This window comes from Ascaphus truei, chromosome 15 (assembly GCF_040206685.1).
Source record: "Ascaphus truei isolate aAscTru1 chromosome 15, aAscTru1.hap1, whole genome shotgun sequence".
NCBI classification, from domain to species: Eukaryota; Metazoa; Chordata; class Amphibia; order Anura; family Ascaphidae; genus Ascaphus; species Ascaphus truei.
Window position 1 is genome coordinate 12,839,126 of NC_134497.1, and position 18,697 is coordinate 12,857,822.

General features: G+C 47.7%; 1 long non-coding RNA gene across 1 annotated transcript; it reads left to right on the forward strand.

Annotated features, from left to right (window-relative positions):
- The first annotated feature begins 401 nt into the window (after nucleotides 1–401).
- Nucleotides 402–3,177, forward strand: LOC142466973 (uncharacterized). Its single transcript, XR_012788285.1, has 3 exons — nucleotides 402–509; nucleotides 1,143–1,466; nucleotides 3,079–3,177. It is a non-coding gene; the product is annotated as an uncharacterized LOC142466973 (long non-coding RNA).
- The last annotated feature ends 15,520 nt before the right edge of the window (nucleotides 3,178–18,697 follow it).

Genomic DNA, 18,697 nt, shown 5'->3' on the forward strand with positions numbered 1-18,697 from the left:
ACAAAATAAAGAATAGGATTCTGTCTTCTAAATAAACAGTTTGTTTGTGTTCTCAGAGTGCCAGCTGGCTCATTGTCCACGTGGCAGAGTTTATTGCGTGTGCGTTCATGCGGTGTTATAAAAATAATGGTGAAAGTAAAAATCTAATAAAAATATATAGATTTTTTTAAATGTATTATTCAGATATACTACACTAGTGTGTGTGTGTGTGTGTGTGTGTGTGTGTGTGTGTGTGTGTGTGTGTGTGTGTGTGTGTGTGTGTGTGTGTGTGTGTGTGTGTGTGTGTGTACCGTGTTAACCGAGCTTAATAATCAAAAACGAATAGACGATACCGTTCTGTGGCTAACGAAATGCATTTTATTTGTGCGAGCTTTCGAGATACACTGATCTCTTCTTCCGGTGGTGTTACACTGATCTCTTCTTCCGGCGGTGTTACACTGATCTCTTCTTCCGGCGGTGTTACACTGATCTCTTCTTCCTGCGGTGTTACAATGGATAAAGCAAGAAAGGTTTTTACTTAAAAACGGTGCATCCTGGAATGTATCTGTGACTGAAGCCTATCCCTCCCCCCTGTGCAGTATGCGATTTATGACAAGGTCTACGCTTATAGTGCCGGCGACGCGACGGTGACGTCAGGCTGCGGTCGGTGGAAAAATCAAATTGAGATGTCTTCCAGCGATCGCGACCAAACCGTCCCTCCGTCGCGCCGCGCTTACTATAAGCGCACACGATGGTGGCAATGCATTTGTTTTGACGCAACGTTGCGTCGGTGTCGCCGCCACTATAAGCGCAGCCCTAAGGTGTTAGATAGGCCCTGAATGTTAGTGATGTAAGAGTATGTGTGTGTGTATGTGTGTAAATAACGCACCCACAGTGTATACAGTGCTTTACAAAAGGTGTGTGGGAGTGTATACTAATGGAGCGGGTAGGTGTAGAAATGTAAGAGGGTGTTGCATTACTATTAATGTGTGTAGATACTATGTGGTCCCTATTGGTATATAGGGATAGAATTACATTGTACATATGTGCTGTATATATAACATATGGAGGTACTGACTTAAATTTGCAGAAGGTATTAATCATATGAAACAAATTGCAGACGTGTTAAAACAACACATTTACATATTGTTTTTCTTTTTCAGAAATCTGTCGGACTTGGACCGCGCCAATTGCAGTTCCGCGGACGCCCTGTTTCCCGAGAGATTTACCAGGTTTTTTTTGCCTTCCTCAATTCGATAAGATTGGACCGGCGGTCATCCAATAGGAAGCAGCCGCATCATCCCACCTATGACAGAAGTGGCGTCCTACTGGCCCACCAGGCCAGCGTGATGTGGCAGCCATTTTGACTTCCCCAGCTGGAGCTTCAGGGGAGTTTCAGCCGGCGGAGCACCCCCACTTCCAAAAAGAGTGTTTCCATTGCACTGAAACGTCAGCATACCTGGATGTGGAAAACTGAAGCAATATTGGTGACAACTGGTGCTTTTTCTGCCACTTTTGCAGTCAGGAGATTGATAAAAAGCCCCTTTAAGGAACAATTCTTTTCTCTCTACATGAGTGGGAAGCAGGGGTCTCCAGAGATGATCTGCATTCATTTCAGCTCTGGGGACCCCCGGGTTTTCTCCGTACATACTTGGTACATGGTGTAGTTTGCCTACTGTTTATGTATATAATGCAGCGCTCTCCTGCAGGGGCGCGCCAACTCCAGTCTTCGAGCGCCACCAACTGGTCAGATTTTCAGGATACCCCTGCTTCAGCACAGTAGGCTCAGCCAACGACTGGCCCGCTGATTGAGCCACCTGTGCTGAAGCAGGGATATCCTGAAAACCTGACCAGCTGGTGGACCTTGACAGCTGGAGATGTTCTACTGGCTTGCTCATGGAACGGAGTATTTACAGTAGCCAGCAAAGTCTAGGGCTTCTCGATCCCTTAATAGCACTTTCTGGCTGCAAAGCGTTAGCACCCAAATCTAAGCTGCAGCAGAACAATGCTTTCTTAACGTCATACAAAGTAACTTTACTCCAGATCTCGAGAGCAAGTTATTTGATACCGCGATGTAAAGGACATACATGGAAAACATAGTTGCAAAGTTCATTCTAAGCAAACCCAATGAATCCCCTGAAAGTTGTTTTGTAAGAAAATTCCAAAGAACCTTTAGAAGCTTCTCTCCATGGGGTCTGAGAGGCATCATATTTCATAGAGGGATGTGGAAAACTAGACAGAGGGGATCAAAATAAAACACGTGGGGGGTGAACGACTTCAAACGCCAGAAAATGAACATCCTTATCTTGATATTAGATCATTTTATTATTATTATTATTGTTATTATTTTATTGGCATGGCGCCAACACGTTCTGTGGAGCAGTACAATGTGGCAGAGACTAAAGGATAATAACATGGTATGATAAAAAGGGTACAAACATGGTAAGACAGACAGTAGGAAGGAGGTTCCTGACCCAGGGAGCTTACAATCTAAAAGACATTTGCAAACTAATGTCACCTTAGATGGGGGAAAAACAAAACATCTTCTAAGAATTGGTGATGGCAGACATGATATATACTTGCTATGGCAGGGGTGCTCAACAGTACTCAACCCCCCCCCCCTCCCCACCCCCAACAGGTGAGGTTGTCAGGATATCCCAGCTTCAGTACAGGTGACTCAATCATTCTCTGCTTCAGTTCAGCACAGGTGGCTCAATCAGAAGAGCCTCTGATTGTGCCACCTGTGCTGAAGCTGGGATATCCTGAAAACCTGACCTCTTGGGGGGGAGGGGGCGGGGGCTTGAGGACTGGAGTTGAGCCCCGCCCCCCTGTTCTATATGCATACATAGCATTGCCATAAGCCATAATTCATATTGATACCTTCACAATGGAGATTGATTTTGTAGTTGCAGAACTGTTACTGTTACCCACCTTGGTACAATAGAGTAAGAGCTGAATAAACACTAGCCTGGATTGTAATTACGACGTGACCTGGAGTTAGTCAACAGGAATGTGTACACTGACTCTGTCTAAGAAAGTACTTTAAGGAAACTCATGACATACACGTGGAACTTAATAACACATTTTCTTGCATTTTAGACGGAGGTACAGAGCAGAAAAGACAATCCCAGCCTGGCACTGATAAATGTCTACGGGATACGTAGATGACGGATACAGAAGAAAATAAATAATCCTTTGGCCCTGCCGCTGTAAAAAAGAAAAAATATGAAGAAATACTTCCTAGTTAGCTACTGTGTGTTGTTGCTGCTTTGATAGAAAATTTTATCAACTTTTATAAACACATTTTCCCAGATTGGCAGGATAAGACTGGCAGTAATTTCGCTTAAAACTAAAGACAGGTTTACTGCTTTGATAAAGCACATTTGAGTAATATCATGACAGGGAGGATTAGCTTCTTGGCCAATTATCAAAGCCAACTAATTCTAAAACATGTCACAACCCTCCTGTTTTGGCAGTTTAAAACGTAGGTGTAGCTCCCACTCCGATGAGTGCAGAGTTTGAGTGACTTCACCTTTCAATTACAATCGCAAACTGCTGGTTGATGCAACTCTAGGGCCCCAGATCCACAAAGCTCTATTGTCACCGGACGTGACGTTGATGTAATTTAAGACTAACGGCGAGTCTTCATAGGACAAAAAACGAGCGTGCCGTCATGTTCTCCCACATAAAGGGCATTAACGATAATAGACGTTAGTGATAATCACATGAAAAGTATATGAAACCGGGGGCGTTATCACCACATCACGTATTCACCTCGTTAAGGGAACTTAACGCTACATCAGTTATATCCTACCTAAACTTGTTGTTCTCATCCAGACACTGAAAAGGGACTTTTGCAGGGTCTGGATGCTTGCAACAGCATAGTTAGCCATGATTTACCTAACCAGGGGCGTAGCTATAGCCAGGGCAAAGCTCGTGGTCTTGTTGGCCCACTTTCCCCGCCTCCCCCCTGTCGGCAGCCCATTTTTCTCTCTTCTCTCCCAGAGGCAGACGGGGGGAGATGATGGTAAGCGGCAGCGAGCTGCCCGCGTTAAGCAGCAGAGCAGCCGGCAGAGGAGTTAGGAGTTGCACGGAGGCAGAGCAGGGTGGTCGGGAAGGAGCGCGCCCCAGCGGTCCGACCCGGAAGTCTTTCCTACTTCCGGTGTCAATGTTGCTACAGCGCGCTCCCCCCCGGCTGTCCTGCTCTGCCTCCGTGCAACTCCTAACTCCTCTGCCGGCTGCTCTTCTGCTTCACTCTGGTGGCCCGCCGTCACCCCGTGCCACCATCTCCCCTCGCCTGCCTTTATTACCACCCTATCCCAGAGGTAAGCATGGAGAAGGGGGAGAGTCGGAGAACTGGAGGAGGGGGAGAGAGCTGAAGGAGAGAGAGCTTACAATGGGGCACTGAAACAAATTTGGCCCAGGATCCCACGCATCTCTAGCTACGCTACTGTACCTAACATAGCATTATTTTCCAGCATTCCCAGATGTTAAGTCTATGCTAATGAGATGCAGAACGGCTGTTATTTTTGCATATAATTAGCCTTGAGGATATCATGTGACGTTATGAGCCCTGATTTAGCAGAGATTTGTGGATCTAGTCCAGTGCTTTCCAAACTTTTTTTAGTTAAGGAAACCTATATGAAATTCTGAGGAACCCTAACCCTCTCTAATAGCGCGTCTGAGATCAGATACATTGTAAGGAACCCCAACCCTCTCTAATAGCACGTCTGAGATCAGATGTATTCTAAGGAACCCCAACCCTCTCTAATAGCGCTTCTGAGATCAGATGCATTGTAAGGAACCCCAACCCTCTCTAATAGTGCATCTGAGATCAGATGCATTGTAAGGAACCCCAACCCTCTCTAATAGCAAGTCTGAGCTCAGATGCATTGTAAGGAACCCCAACCCTCTCTAATAGCGCGCCTGAGATCAGATGCATTGTAAGGAACCCCAACCCTCTCTAATAGCGCGTCTGAGATCAGATGCATTGTAAGGAACCGCAACCTTCTCTAATAGCGCATCTGAGATCAGTTGCATTAGAAATTCTTCTGTATTTGGTACAATTTTAAAATGACTTGAAAATTACAGGGAACCCTTTAGGGATGCCCGGGGAACGCAAGGATTCCTAGGAACCCTGGTTGAAAAGCACTGATCTAGTCGTAAGTGTCTGGGACCGCCTAAAAATGTGGATTTCAAAATGAAGCTTAAATCCGGACACATTGATCCATTTCTGTTTCTATGGCTCATGTTGAAAAAAAAGATCAAACAAAAAATAGGAAAGAACTGAACCAACAGGAATTTTGATCAAAATGATGCTGATTTGATTTTTGATGCAGTGCAAAAATGTTCTCTTAAATCAATTTGCGCAAACACCAAATTAAATGTATTTGAGTTTCTTCGATAAGAGCAAGCAGATTTAATTGAAACAGAGGTAAACTGAAGCATGGACACAAACATTAATATGTCACATTATAACATTGCATCAAGCAAGCAATCCCTCAACTCAGCTATAACCATTTCCTATAACGCCTCCTATAACTGCACCTATAACTCCTCCTATTACTGCACCTATAACCGCTCCCTATAACTCCTCCTATTACTGCACCTATACTGCACCGACACACTTTATTCGAGCAAATACCCAATATGTACCTGGCAGATACCTGGAATGCGCCGCTCCTCACCTCTGACAAGCCCCGTTGCGTTTGCCTTCCCAGCCTGGGTTCATGCCTGGCTGACGGGCGGCTGATCTGTTAAATGATAATGATTAGGATTTAATAGGCTGCAATGCTTCGCATGTCTACCAGATGGCATAAATTCATGAATTGTAATGCAGTATATATATAAATACTGTGCAGTATTGCAGCCAGCGGGAATAAAATGCTTCAATCCCTGCCTGGAAAATAACCCAATGCACTCGGGCAGAAAACAGTCACAAACCTCAATACACCCGGGTATACCCGAATTCGTGGGACTAGCCGAGCTCGAATAAAGTGTGTCGCCAGTGTAACCACTCCCTATAACTCCTCCTATTAGTGCACCTATAACCGCTCCCTATAATTCCTCCTATAACTGCTCCCTATAACTCCTCCTATTACTGCACCTATAACCACTCCCTATAACTCCTCCTATTAGTGCACCTATAACCGCTCCCTATAATTCCTCCTATAACCGCTCCCTATAATTCCTCCTATAACTGCTCCCTATAACTCCTACTATTACTGCACCTATAACCACTTCCTATAACTCTTCCTATAACTGCTCCCTATAACTCCCCCTTTAACTGCATCTATACTGTTCCTTACAACTGCTTCTAAAACTGCTCTTTACTCCTTTAACTGCTCTTTCAACTGATGCTTATAAATGCTCCCTTACATAGCTGCTCCTTATAACTCCTCTCCTAACCGCTCCCTATAATTCCTCCCCTAACTGCTCCCTATAACTCGTCCCCTAACTGCTTCCTATAACTCCTCCCCTTACTCCTCTGCTAACTGCTCCTACAACCGCTCGTTATAACTCCTCCCCTAACTGCTCCAATAACTGCTCCCTTTAACTCGTCCCCTAGCATACGCAATCATTATCTCCTCCAAAGTGTGTAGAAGCTAATTTTTAGACCTAAGGCACAGATACTAGTCTGTTAGTCTATAAACCCCTTCACTCCCAGAGGGGGGTTGCCACATGTGGCGGGACAGTCCCCTCTGGCAGTGAAGCAGTTAAACATGTGTTTTATTAAAATATTTAAGTGCGATGATGTTACAGGGAAAGAAACGGGAGCTTTGCCCCTTTTCTTTTTGGTACGCCTCGTTAAGTGGGGCTGTGCTTTCATGGCATCTTTTAAAACGACTAAGTGATTACGGTAAGACTGACAGGTGTAACTGGTAGCATAAGATTTTGGCTTAAAATAAGACAAACCTCACCCATCCTTCCCTGCGGGCACCCAGTAAATAGTTACAGCACCGAGGATCTGTCAGATTTATAGGGCTTTGTGCAATTAAAAAAAAATCAGAGTTGCCGTGGAGACTTGGGGTTATTTTCTTTTTTTCACATGAAAGTATTGTATTGTATTGTTTGTCTTTATTTATGTAGCGCCATTAATGTACATAGCGCTTCACAGCAGTAATACACGTGGTAATCAAATAAATAACAGAGCATGGGAATAAGTGCTTTAGACATAAAAGTAACATTAAGGAAGAGGAGTCCCTGCCCCGAGGAGCTTACAGTCTAATTGGTAGGTAGGGAGAAGTTTAATGATGCATGCTGAACATGGCAACAATGTCATCTGCAAGGTGTATGAAAACAGCAGTGTCCCCATTTGCCCACTTTTCCGAAGAGAAACTGTTCTTAACCTGACAGGCAGGAAAGCTTCTAACGCTGTAATAAGATTAGTGGGACCTGCCTCTGAGGGCGTCTGAATGCGTGAGCGTCTGTAACTTCCAGGAATGTGGCATTTGAGGCAACTTACTGTGTGTGTTTGACCTGACTATCACAGTACCTACCCAGATCCACGTGCCCTAATTAATCATTCTTACACATGGTCCTAATGGGGGGGGGGGGGGAGATGAAAAACAATAAGCGTGTTAGGAAGATGAGATCCTTGCGTATACGGATGAATGGAAGATTCTTCGAACTGCTTTGATATAAGTGAGCAGACTCAGCAGACCCCTTCACAACGTGCACAAGAAAAGGAACGAGTAGGGGGTCCTGTTTTCGACCCGCAAAAGGTTTTTGAGAACGACAGTATTCTTTCTAATAATTCCATAGCCAAATATTTTTTTACCCCCGTTTCTTTTTTCTTTTCTTTTTTCATTTTTCTTCTTTTCCCGTTTTTTTTTTTTTTTCTCCATGGGATGTATACACATTGAGTAATTAGGCATCAAAACCGTTACCTGGCAGTAGAGTGGATAAGTGATCACAATCTAAGGCTTTCCAAGGATAACGGAATCATGCTAATGATTGAATGCCTATTCATCAGAGAATCTTCCCAGAGCCAAACAGAAAAGCAAGAGAAGGCCATGGAGATTAGCCTAATTGGGATATTCCATTCATATAGAAGATTCAGTTGCTCTTTGTATGTTTTACAAATATTCATTACATTTAAGGTGTCTTCATTAAGGTTATATGGACAAGAGTATTAGGACCTAACTGTGGGAATTCCACATTCTACAATGTCCCTTTTGTACATTTCAATCCTTTATAACACTGGAGTTGACCCTTCCCAGAATAGGGTCGGACAATCCCCCAAGATATGGTTCTCTGTATCTTTCAAGCATACTGTGTTACCCACTGATTATTCCATAATCAATTGGGTCCGTTTTATTTTCCGTTTTCAATTCCTCTGACACAAAATCTAGACAAATGGGCCTCATGCAGTAAGCGGCGCAAAGTCACTTTTGGCCCGTTTGGCGCCAAAAATGCATACCTCGATTCAGTAAGGGCCGAAAACTTGGCGAAAAGCAAAAAAACGCCAAAAAAAAGTTTGTTGGCGGTTTTTCCCCCCCCCCATGTGTAACTTGCTGAGTAAAGCAGATAAGTAGGGATGGTTGAACCAGACCAAATCTGTTCCCCTGGAATTTCCGCGGATTATTTTGATCAAATCCACCCCCCCCCCCAATCAAAATCCGTCTATGGATTGAATACTAAAAAAGCTGAGCGGTTTAATCCGAATCAACCATTGGATACAATCGGTGGATTTTTAAGAATCCGCAAACAGATTCCATATTGAGTCCGAAATCCGCACTCAGATTGTTACAAATCTGCTCTCTCTCTCTCTGTCTGTCTCTACCCCCTTGGATTTAAAGCTGCAGTTCAAGCAATATCCTACATGTTTGTTTTTTTAATAAATCAGTTCTGTACTATGAGAAAATACAATTTTTTTTAATGTATTCTAATGCAACAAGCATTTGTGTTTCTATAGCAACCATTTACGTTACATCCCCTTCCTCTTCTGAGACAGGCTCTGGCACACCCCTTTTGAGCCCTGCCCTCTCTCTAGCAGTGCACCAATTGTATCTAGTGTCTGCCTGGTCACATGATCTTCCCCACAGAACTTTGCATCTTTGGTCCTCTTCTGCTGCAGTGACAGTGATTTAATGAACCCCCCGAGCCAAATCTTCGCCGATCGATTACAGGAGAACAGATCGATCAGCAACTTAGCTAATCACTTGTCAGTGTGCAGATTGTATTGATGCACATATTGAATGGAAATTGTTTTTTTTTAATTAAAAAAAAACGGCAGCTTGAACTGCAGCTTTAATCTGAGTAAGGCTTTTTAGCAATCCGACCATGGATTAATAATTTACCATGTGGATAGTCGGCGAAGGGGGGGGGAAAATAAATCTGAAATCGCCCTTTTTTTTTTTTGGTAACAATTTTTTTATTGGACACGTTCACAAATTAATGTACATACAGAAATGTCATGAGCCCATAACACTTCAACTCAATACAATCATGTAGTGACCAATAACATTTTCCCGTTTTCTATAGGCGGAAAGAGAAAGAGGGGGGGGGGAAGAAGGGGAGGGAAGGAGACAAACAAGTGGGGGTGGGGTGAAATCGCCCTTTTTGAGGGCGCAAAAAAATCCAGACAAAAAAAAAACGCGCCAATCTGCGGCAGGTCCAATCCGCCAAAAACTAAACGTGCCCTTCTCTACAGATAAGAGGTTAAAGAATTGTTTGTCGAATGCCTCACCCAAGTAAAATGATCCAGTTGGCAAGAAAATACAACGCACACGAGACCTTTAAGAAAGCCTAAAAGAACTCATTCAAGTGTCTTAAAAACCAATGCTGTAAACAGGATGGTGTTAAACAGGAAGTGAACCCCACATCGAAGCCGTGTGTGTGTGTGTTTCTTTCCATCCTGTTTGTTATGTCTGAGAGTCTTGCATCCTGCTAATTATGGCAAATAGTTGGAAAAGCTTTCATCAAATGATTTCCATGCACCCAAACCCCCCCAAAATAAAGAGAAACACATTGTCCAGGTCTGGCAGAAGCAGCATGCGAAACAGGCCACACAGTGAAGGGTATCAGTGTTGCAGGAAAAAGTCTCCCGTTTCATAAAGAGGCACAGACATTATCTATTCTTCAGCATAACCTAATCTTATCACAGGCAGAGGTGCCTGCAACGCACAGCTCTGTGCAAAAATCATAAGCTCAGGCAGTGTTTTTCAAAAGGGGTTCCTAGGAGCCCTTGGGTTCCCCAGGCATCGCTAAAGGGTTCCCCAGGCATCGCTAAAAAGTTCCCTGCAATTTTCTGGTGATTTGAATATTGTACCAAGTACAGAAGAATTTACAATGCATCTGATCTCAGACGCGCTATTAGAGAGGGTTGGGGTTCCTTACAATGCACCTGATCTCAGACGCGCTATTAGAGAGGGTTGGGGTTCCTTACAATGCATCTGATCTCAGACGCGCTATTAGAGAAGGTTGGAGTTCCATACAATGCATCTGATCTCAGACGCGCTATTAGAGAGGGTTGGAGTTCCTTACAATGCATCTGATCTCAGACGCGCTATTAGAGAGGGTTGGGGTTCCATAAAATGCATCTGATCTCAGACGCTCTATTAGAGAGGGTTTGGGTTCCTTATAATGCTTCTGATCTCAGACGCGCTATTAGAGACGGTTGGGGTTCCTTACAATGCATCTGATCTCAGACCCGCTATTAGAGAGGGTTGGGGTTCCTTACAATGCACCTGATCTCAGACGCGCTATTAGAGAGGGTTGGGGTTCCTTACAATGCATCTGATCTCAGACGCGCTATTAGAGAGGGTTGGGGTTCCTTACAATGCATCTGATCTCAGACGCGCTATTAGAGAGGGTTGGGGTTCCTTACAATGCATCTGATCTCAGACGCGCTATTAGAGAAGGCTGGGGTTCCGTACAATGCATCTGATCTCAGACGCGCTATTAGAGAGGGTTGGGGTTCCTTACAATGCATCTGATCTCAGACGCGCTATTAGAGAGGGTTGGGGTTCCTTACAATGCATCTGATCTCAGACGCGCTATTAGAGAGGGTTGGGGTTCCTTACAATGCATCTGATCTCAGACGCGCTATTAGAGAAGGTTGGGGTTCCGTACAATGCATCTGATCTCAGACGCGCTACAAGAGAGGGTTGGGGTTCCGTACAATGCATCTGATCTCAGACGCGCTATTAGAGAAGGTTGGGGTTCCGTACAATGCATCTGATCTCAGACGCGCTATTAGAGAGGGTTGGGGTTCCGTACAATGCATCTGATCTCAGACGCTCTATTAGAGACGGTTGGCTCCAGGATGTCAGGAGATCAGCCCTGCTAGAAGATCTCCATATACAGAGTTTACAGCACCTGAGAAAGTAGCAACCTGTCTAGAAAGGAGAGTAGGAATAACCTCTAGAGAACAGGATCTCAGAATGGGGCCAGAAATAGCCGGGTCACATAGATAATGCTAAGCAAGATTGACATTGTACTATAAATACTCCTGGCGCCCATCTTTTCCATCGCCCAGCCAACCACAGCCAGCACCCTGAGACAAGGTAAATCTACGCTGATGTTCGATACACAACCACACCACTGTAACCTCCATAGGGAGCCGGGAAGGAAGGCTTACATAAGTTTTCGGGTTTCCGTGCTCCTTCCGGTATCCAGCTTGCTGCTTCTCCGGATCTTCTCTCTACTCATGCTCTCTACCACCCATCGGAATCACGCACCTTGGGACGCTCAGAATGCCACGAATGGTTATACGAATGGCGACATATATCCAGGCCAGAATATGGCTGTAAGCACCAGCAACCCCGGGCTCCTCACAGGGGATAAGAACATTACTTTCCTTATAGGGCTCGGGTAGGGCCGAAAATGCCCAACGTTGCTAGGGAATTCTAAGAAACCCGCCTCATCCCTCCCCTCCTCTTCTCACCCTCCTCCCCTCCTTTCACTCTCCACTCTCCCCCCCCCCCCTCCACTCTCTCCCTCCCATCATTTTCCTTTAATACCTTATGATGTCCCCAATTCTTTCCGCCTCTCTCCCCTTCTCCAGCATTCTTACTTTCTCCTCTCGGTCTAGCTGACTTCCTCTCTTTCTTTCTTTGTCTGCTTTCTGTGTAAACTTTATAGCTATCTGCCACCAGGCTAGGTGCATTATGATGTCACCAGTATGATGTCACGTGCCAGATATATAGCCTACCAGACTCAGTGGCTGACTTGCTTAGAGAAATTGTAATAACTAATAGAATTAAAAATAGAATTGTAAGAAAACAGACAAAAACCTTCTCCTTGATCTCAGGAACCATCATGCTAAATTTGGTTACAATATCTTGAGTGTCCAATGCATATTGAACAGGCAAATAACTTTCTAAAATATATGGTAGATGTGGTCCCACATTTAACCTAACGTTCAAAGCAACACTTCCCCTATGGAGAGTTCACGAGGATCCAAACCATGACAGTTCGTCTTATTTTGATACATAAAGTAATCCGTTCAAGTTTTTCAACCAGGGTTCCTAGGGACCCTTGGGTTCCCTCCTAAAGGGTTCCCTGTAATTTTCAGGTCATTTGTACCAAATACAGAAACATTTACAATGCATCTGATCTCAGACGCGCTATTAGAGAAGGCTGGGGTTCCTTGCAATGCATCTGATCTCAGACACGCTATTAGAGAGGGTTGGGGTTCTTTACAATGTATCTGATCTCAGATGCGCTATTAGAGAGGGTTGGGGTTCCTTACAATGCATCTGATCTCAGATGCACTATTAGAGAGGGTTTGGGTTCCTTACAATGTGTCTGATCTCAGATGCACTATTAGAGAGGGTTGGGGGTTCCTCAGAATTTCACATAGGGATCCTTAACCAAAACAAGATTGGAAACCACTGTTCTTATAGTTTGGGTGTGCATAATGAGACACACACACTCTGAAATATATCTAAGATATTCCAGCTACTCAATGTATACATAAGTTATATACATAATATAAGCATAGTCCTGAGCACATGACAGTATATTGTTTCTGATATATCAATGTCCTCTTCCCTTCAAATGCTAATCCTCACTGCTGGAATCCGTACATATTATTCACGTTCATGTTACAACAGAAGAAAAAAAAAGTTTGCAGCTTCAGCGGTGATTTTTAAGTTAAAGGTGTGGCTGGGGTTTGCACGCTAAAATATTTTGCAAAGCTGCTGCCTCATTGCAATGTTCTGGAATGACGAACAGCAGACTTCACAGGTTCACTGGTGTTTGCAGATGAATGAGCATAGCAAAACTGCTTTGTTTCACCATTTTTAGCTTATCAAATTTGTGGGTAAATTCAACATGACGAGCTGTTTGATGAGTTATTGTCCCATGGGCGAAAGATTCAATGCATTTCCAACTTCTCTGGCTCATGGTTGATTGTTACTGGCAGGGTTCCATCGGAAATATGCAGAGCTGGAAGTCGTTGCATTGGCCATTGAGAACATGAGATTCTTTTTGAAGCTGGGGTTGATGTGCCTTAACAAAAGTAGTCGTGCTGTACCTGATTTCATGAAATCTGAAGCCTGTCAGATAGAGGCACAGTTCTTTGGACCTCAAGTTTTAAACTCCCCCTACGACCCCCCCCCCCCCCCCCCCCCATCCTCTTTTTTTTTTAGATAGGACAATACGCCCATGCTTCCCACCTATCAGATGATTGGGGTTGCCCAGGTGAGCCGGTGCTGTGGCTCCCCGGCTCACTGACCACCTGTATTCTTCAAACCTGACCTGTTGGTGGCACTTGAGGACTGGAGTTGGTCACTCCTGATCTAGTATAGTATATTGATGCTTCTAGATTTGAGCTCCCAGCGAGTACAATGCCGTGCAACAAAGAGTGTGCCTCTCTCCCATCCTCTACTTGATTTGGGGTAACATATGGCCACCATATTGCTTCATCCTTTTTTTTTTCATCATAGTCAATGCAAAAATAGACCTAGAAAAATGAGAAAAAGAAGCGCTCTAGGCTGTCACACACTTACCGCAAATTTATTAAAGAAGAAAATAAGTTCTTCTAATGTGCAATGGTACGTTGAGTCCCGAGCACATGCTCACGCTAGGATCATTAAAGAGAGGAAACACATTTGTATCCAATGTGATCCCGATGCTTTTCATGAATGACTTTGAGTCCGTGAATAAAACAGAAGGGAAACACTTCAAAAAGACAACATAAGTGCGCACGCTAAACGGTAACCACTATATACCAGGCTTTGCCGATAAATCAACATTTTTTAGGGCTGTAGACATGAAGTTCATGTCCATAGCACATCGCTCATCCACCACAAGGTAGCTTGGTCCATAATGCTGGAGATTGCATCGGAGTAAGTTCGCTCTTCAGGTGCAAGCCAGGCTTTGAGGGATCGGTGGATTAACCGGAGTCCCTCTTCACAATGTTTTCCACTTCTTGTCCGCTGCCATGTGTTCCTCTTGATTACCTTTTCAAGCCAGTTAATTAGGTTCCCGGCACTTGATGACATGTACCAAGTTCCCGTCGCAGCCTCCGACCAACCTCGTACTGATAAGACCCAAAAAGGTGGAAACAGCTGTGTGCGAGTATTCTGGTTTGTGTACTTCTGTAACCCAGGCTATGCTGGAAAAGCTGTGTCATGCGGCAGGCGTAGGCGTTTAGGGTTCAATGTTAAAATGGATAAGTGAAGAGTGACTCGATTGCATGTCATTACCCAGAATCCCTGGCTGCAGTGATAATGGGGTAAAGCAGGGTTGCAGAGCTGTCTGAGACATATGAATGTGCTCACAAGTGATATTTTTATTTACATTTGATGCACATTTCCACCCCCTCTGGTTTGCACCATGCCAGGCCTGCGAGACTGATGTGATGCAGAAGAAATAAACAATAACACTAGGCCCAGATGTAGAATTTGATACATCTCCCTAGGATATGTGTCCCAAACACATATGTGTTACATATTCTATTATGCTTCCTCAGGTCCGAATTTAGACAGAGGCCAACTAGGCCCGGGCGTCGGGTGGCAAAGTTCGGGGGTGCGACAAATTTCAGGGGGGGTGGGTGCGGTGCTGCAGTTACAGAGGGCCCGCTCTGTCGGCAAAAATGCGGTGTCAGATGATGCTGCGACGTCACGTGGTGACACGTTGCTATGACAACACGACGTTACATGGCATCCCGTTGTCATGGAAACGCATCGCCGCGGGGCACTGCCAGGGGAGGAGGCCAGGGCAGCAAAAAGGTAAGTGCGCATGGGCGGTAAAATTCCAAAACCGGCCCTGTGCTTCCTATTGACACTAGGTGCAGCAGGAACGCTCGCGGGGCGTGCCGGGCAATTAGGCGTGCGTAGTTAGCCTTTGTGTGGGATGCTGCTGCAGTCAGGTGTGGGAGAAGCATGGAAGTGGTAGCACAGGCCCCTCCCCCGCGCCAGCACAGGCCTCTCCCCCGCGCCAGCACAGGCCTCTCCCCCACGCCAGCACAGGCCCCTCCCCCGTGCCAGCACAGGCCTCTCCCCTGCACCAGCACAGGCCTCTCCCCCGCGCCAGCACAGGCCTCTCCCCTACGCCAGCACAGGCCTCTCCCCCGCGCCAGCACAGGCCTCTCCCCTGCACCAGCACCAGCACAGGCCTCTCCCCTGCACCAGCACAGGCCTCTCCCCCGCGCCAAAACAGGCCCCTCCCACACACCAGCACAGGCCCCTCCCCCTGCACCAGCACAGGCCCATCCCCTGCACCAGCACAGGCTCCTCCTCTGCCCCAGCACAGGCCCCTCCCTTTCACCAGCCACCTCACCCACACTAGCACAGGCCCCTCCCCCACACCAGCACAGGCCCCTCCCCCACACCAGCACAGGCCCCTCCCCCACACCAGCACAGGCCCCTCCCTTTCACCAGCCACCTCACCCACACTAGCACTGGCCCCTCCCCCACACTAGCACTGGCCCCTCCTGTGAGGGGGGATATCACGTGTGTGAGGGGGGATATTTAGTGTGTGAGGGGGGATATTTAGTGTGTGATTGGTGGAGATATTAAGAGAGGGGGATCCACCAGTCCCCACCCTGTAAATAAAATGGCGGGTAAATAAAACAACCTAATATGTTTAAGCTTTTACCAATGCCCCCACCTTCACCCGCCCACAATCTGCATGAAATTCCTATTATTTCACTACGGAAAAGGAACTGGAAGCTAAACATTTGTACCCCGTATATCTTTATTCTAATTGACTTTCCAGGCATTTTACTAAAAATTGTCTATAGCTATAAACTAGGAGTGGCCAACTCCAGTCCCCAAGAGCCAGCAACGGATCAAGTTTTAAGGCTATCCCTGCTTCAGCACAGATGGCTCAACCAGGCGTTGACTGAGCCGCCAGTGCTGAAGCAGGGATATCCTTAAAACCTGACCTGTTTGCTGCCCCCCGAGTAGGAGGAAGAATGTCGTTTGTATTCCAAAAATCAGCGAAGGCTTACCATTGCGTATTGCATTTTTTCTGACTTCTATGTCCGATATAAGGCTTATCACAGTGGAATAAAAGGAGACTGCGCTGATCAAATCTACTATATATTTCTGAAAGCACTGTATGTCTGCGTCCCTAGCGGCAATCTCATTGGTCCCTTGGCCCGCCCGCCCCCGCACACCTCATTGGCCTGAGGCAGAGTGATGGGCAAAAACACACACACACACACCACCCCCCCCCCTCACACACACACACACACACACACACCCCTCACACACACACACCCTCACTCTCCCCCGTCAGTTGGACCGCAGCTCACCTTCCACACACACACCCCCCCCCCCCATCTCTCCCGGTGCCCCTCACTCTCTCCCCCCACCTCACCCAAATCCACACGCTCCGCAACATCCCCAGCCGCACCATCACCCTCACCGTGCGCCGCGGCCCTCCTGCTCAGCAGCAAACTCCAGGCTCCTCCCCCCTCGCGGCGCGGCACGGGCCTCCTGCTCTCCCCATCACGTGCGTCGCTACCGGAGAGGGGAAGCGCGGCCCGGGCCTCCTGCTCTCCCCCTCACGTGCGCCGCTACCGGAGAGGGGAAGCGCGGCGTGGGACTCCCCCTCACGTGCGCTGCTACCGGAGAGGGGAAGCGCGGCGCGGGACTCCCCCTCACGTGCGCCGCTACCGGAGAGGGGAAGCGCGGCCCGGGCCTCCTGCTCTCCCCCTCACGTGCGCCGCTACCGGAGAGGGGAAGCGCGGCCCGGGCCTCCTGCTCTCCCCCTCACGTGCGCCGCTACCGGAGAGGGGAAGCGCGGCGCGGGACTCCCCATCATGTGCGCCGCTACCGGAGAGGGGAAGCGCGGCGCGGGACTCCCCCTCACGTGCGCCGCTACCGGACGGCGCGGGTCTCCTGCCACTCTTTCCCCCCCAGCTTCCCGAACTCACCTCCTGCCCCAGCCAGATGCCACGGGGTCAAGGTAAGTCACCCACCGTCTCCCACCCACGCACTGTCACCCAGTCACCCACCCAGTCACCCACACACCCACCCAGTCACTTTCACCCAGTCACCCACCCACCCAGTCACCTACCCACCCACTCAGTCACCCACCCACCCACTCAGGCACCCACCCAGTCACTTTCACCCAGTCACCCACCCACCCACTCAGTCACCCACCCACTCAGTAACCCACCCACTCAGTAACCCACCCACCCACTCACTTAGTCACCCACCCACTCACTCAGTCACCCACCCACCCACTCAGTCACCCACCCACTCAGTAACCCACCCACCCACTCACTTAGTCACCCAAAAACTCACTTAGTCACCCACCCACCCAGTCACCCACCCACCCAGTCACCCAAGTCACCCACCCACCCAGTCACCCAAGTCACCCACCCACCCAGTCAGTCAGTCACCCACCCACCCACCAAGTCACCCAGCCACATACCCACCCAGTCACTTTCACCCAGTCACCCACCCACTCACCCACTCAGTCACCCACCCAATCACTCAGTCACCCACCCAATCACTCAGTCAACCAACCAGTCACTCAGTCACCCACCCATTCAGTCATCCATTCAGTCAGTCACCCAGTCATCCACCCAGTCACCCAGTCACCCACCCAGTCAGTCACCCACTCACCCACCCAGTCAGTCACCCACTCACCCACCCAGTCAGTCACCCACTCACCCACCCAGTCAGTCACCCACTCACCCACCCAGTCAGTCACCCACTCACCCACCCAGTCAGTCACCCACTCACCCACCCAGTCAGTCACCCACTCACCCACCCAGTCAGTCACTCACCCACCCAGTCAGTCACCCACTCACCCACCCAGTCTCCCACTCACCCACCCAGTCAGTCTCCCACCCACCCAGTCAGTCTCCCACTCACCCACCCAGTCAGTCTCCCACTCACCCACCCAGTCAGTCTCCCACTCACCCACCCAGTCAGTCTCCCACTCACCCACCCAGTCATTCTCCCACCCAGTCAGTCTCCCACTCACCCACCCAGTCAGTCTCCCACCCAGTCTGTCTCCCACCCAGTCAGTATCCCACCCAGTCAGCCTCCCACCCACTCTCCCACTCACTCTCCCACTCACCCACCCATTCAGTTTCCCACTCACCCACCCATTCAGTTTCCCACTCACCCACCCATTCAGTTTCCCACTCGCCCACCCATTCAGTTTCCCACTCACCCACCCATTCAGTTTCCCACTCACCCACCCATTCAGTTTCCCACTCATCCACCCATTCAGTTTCCCACTCACCCACCCATTCAGTTTCCCACTCACCCACCCATTCAGTTTCCCACTCACCCACCCATTC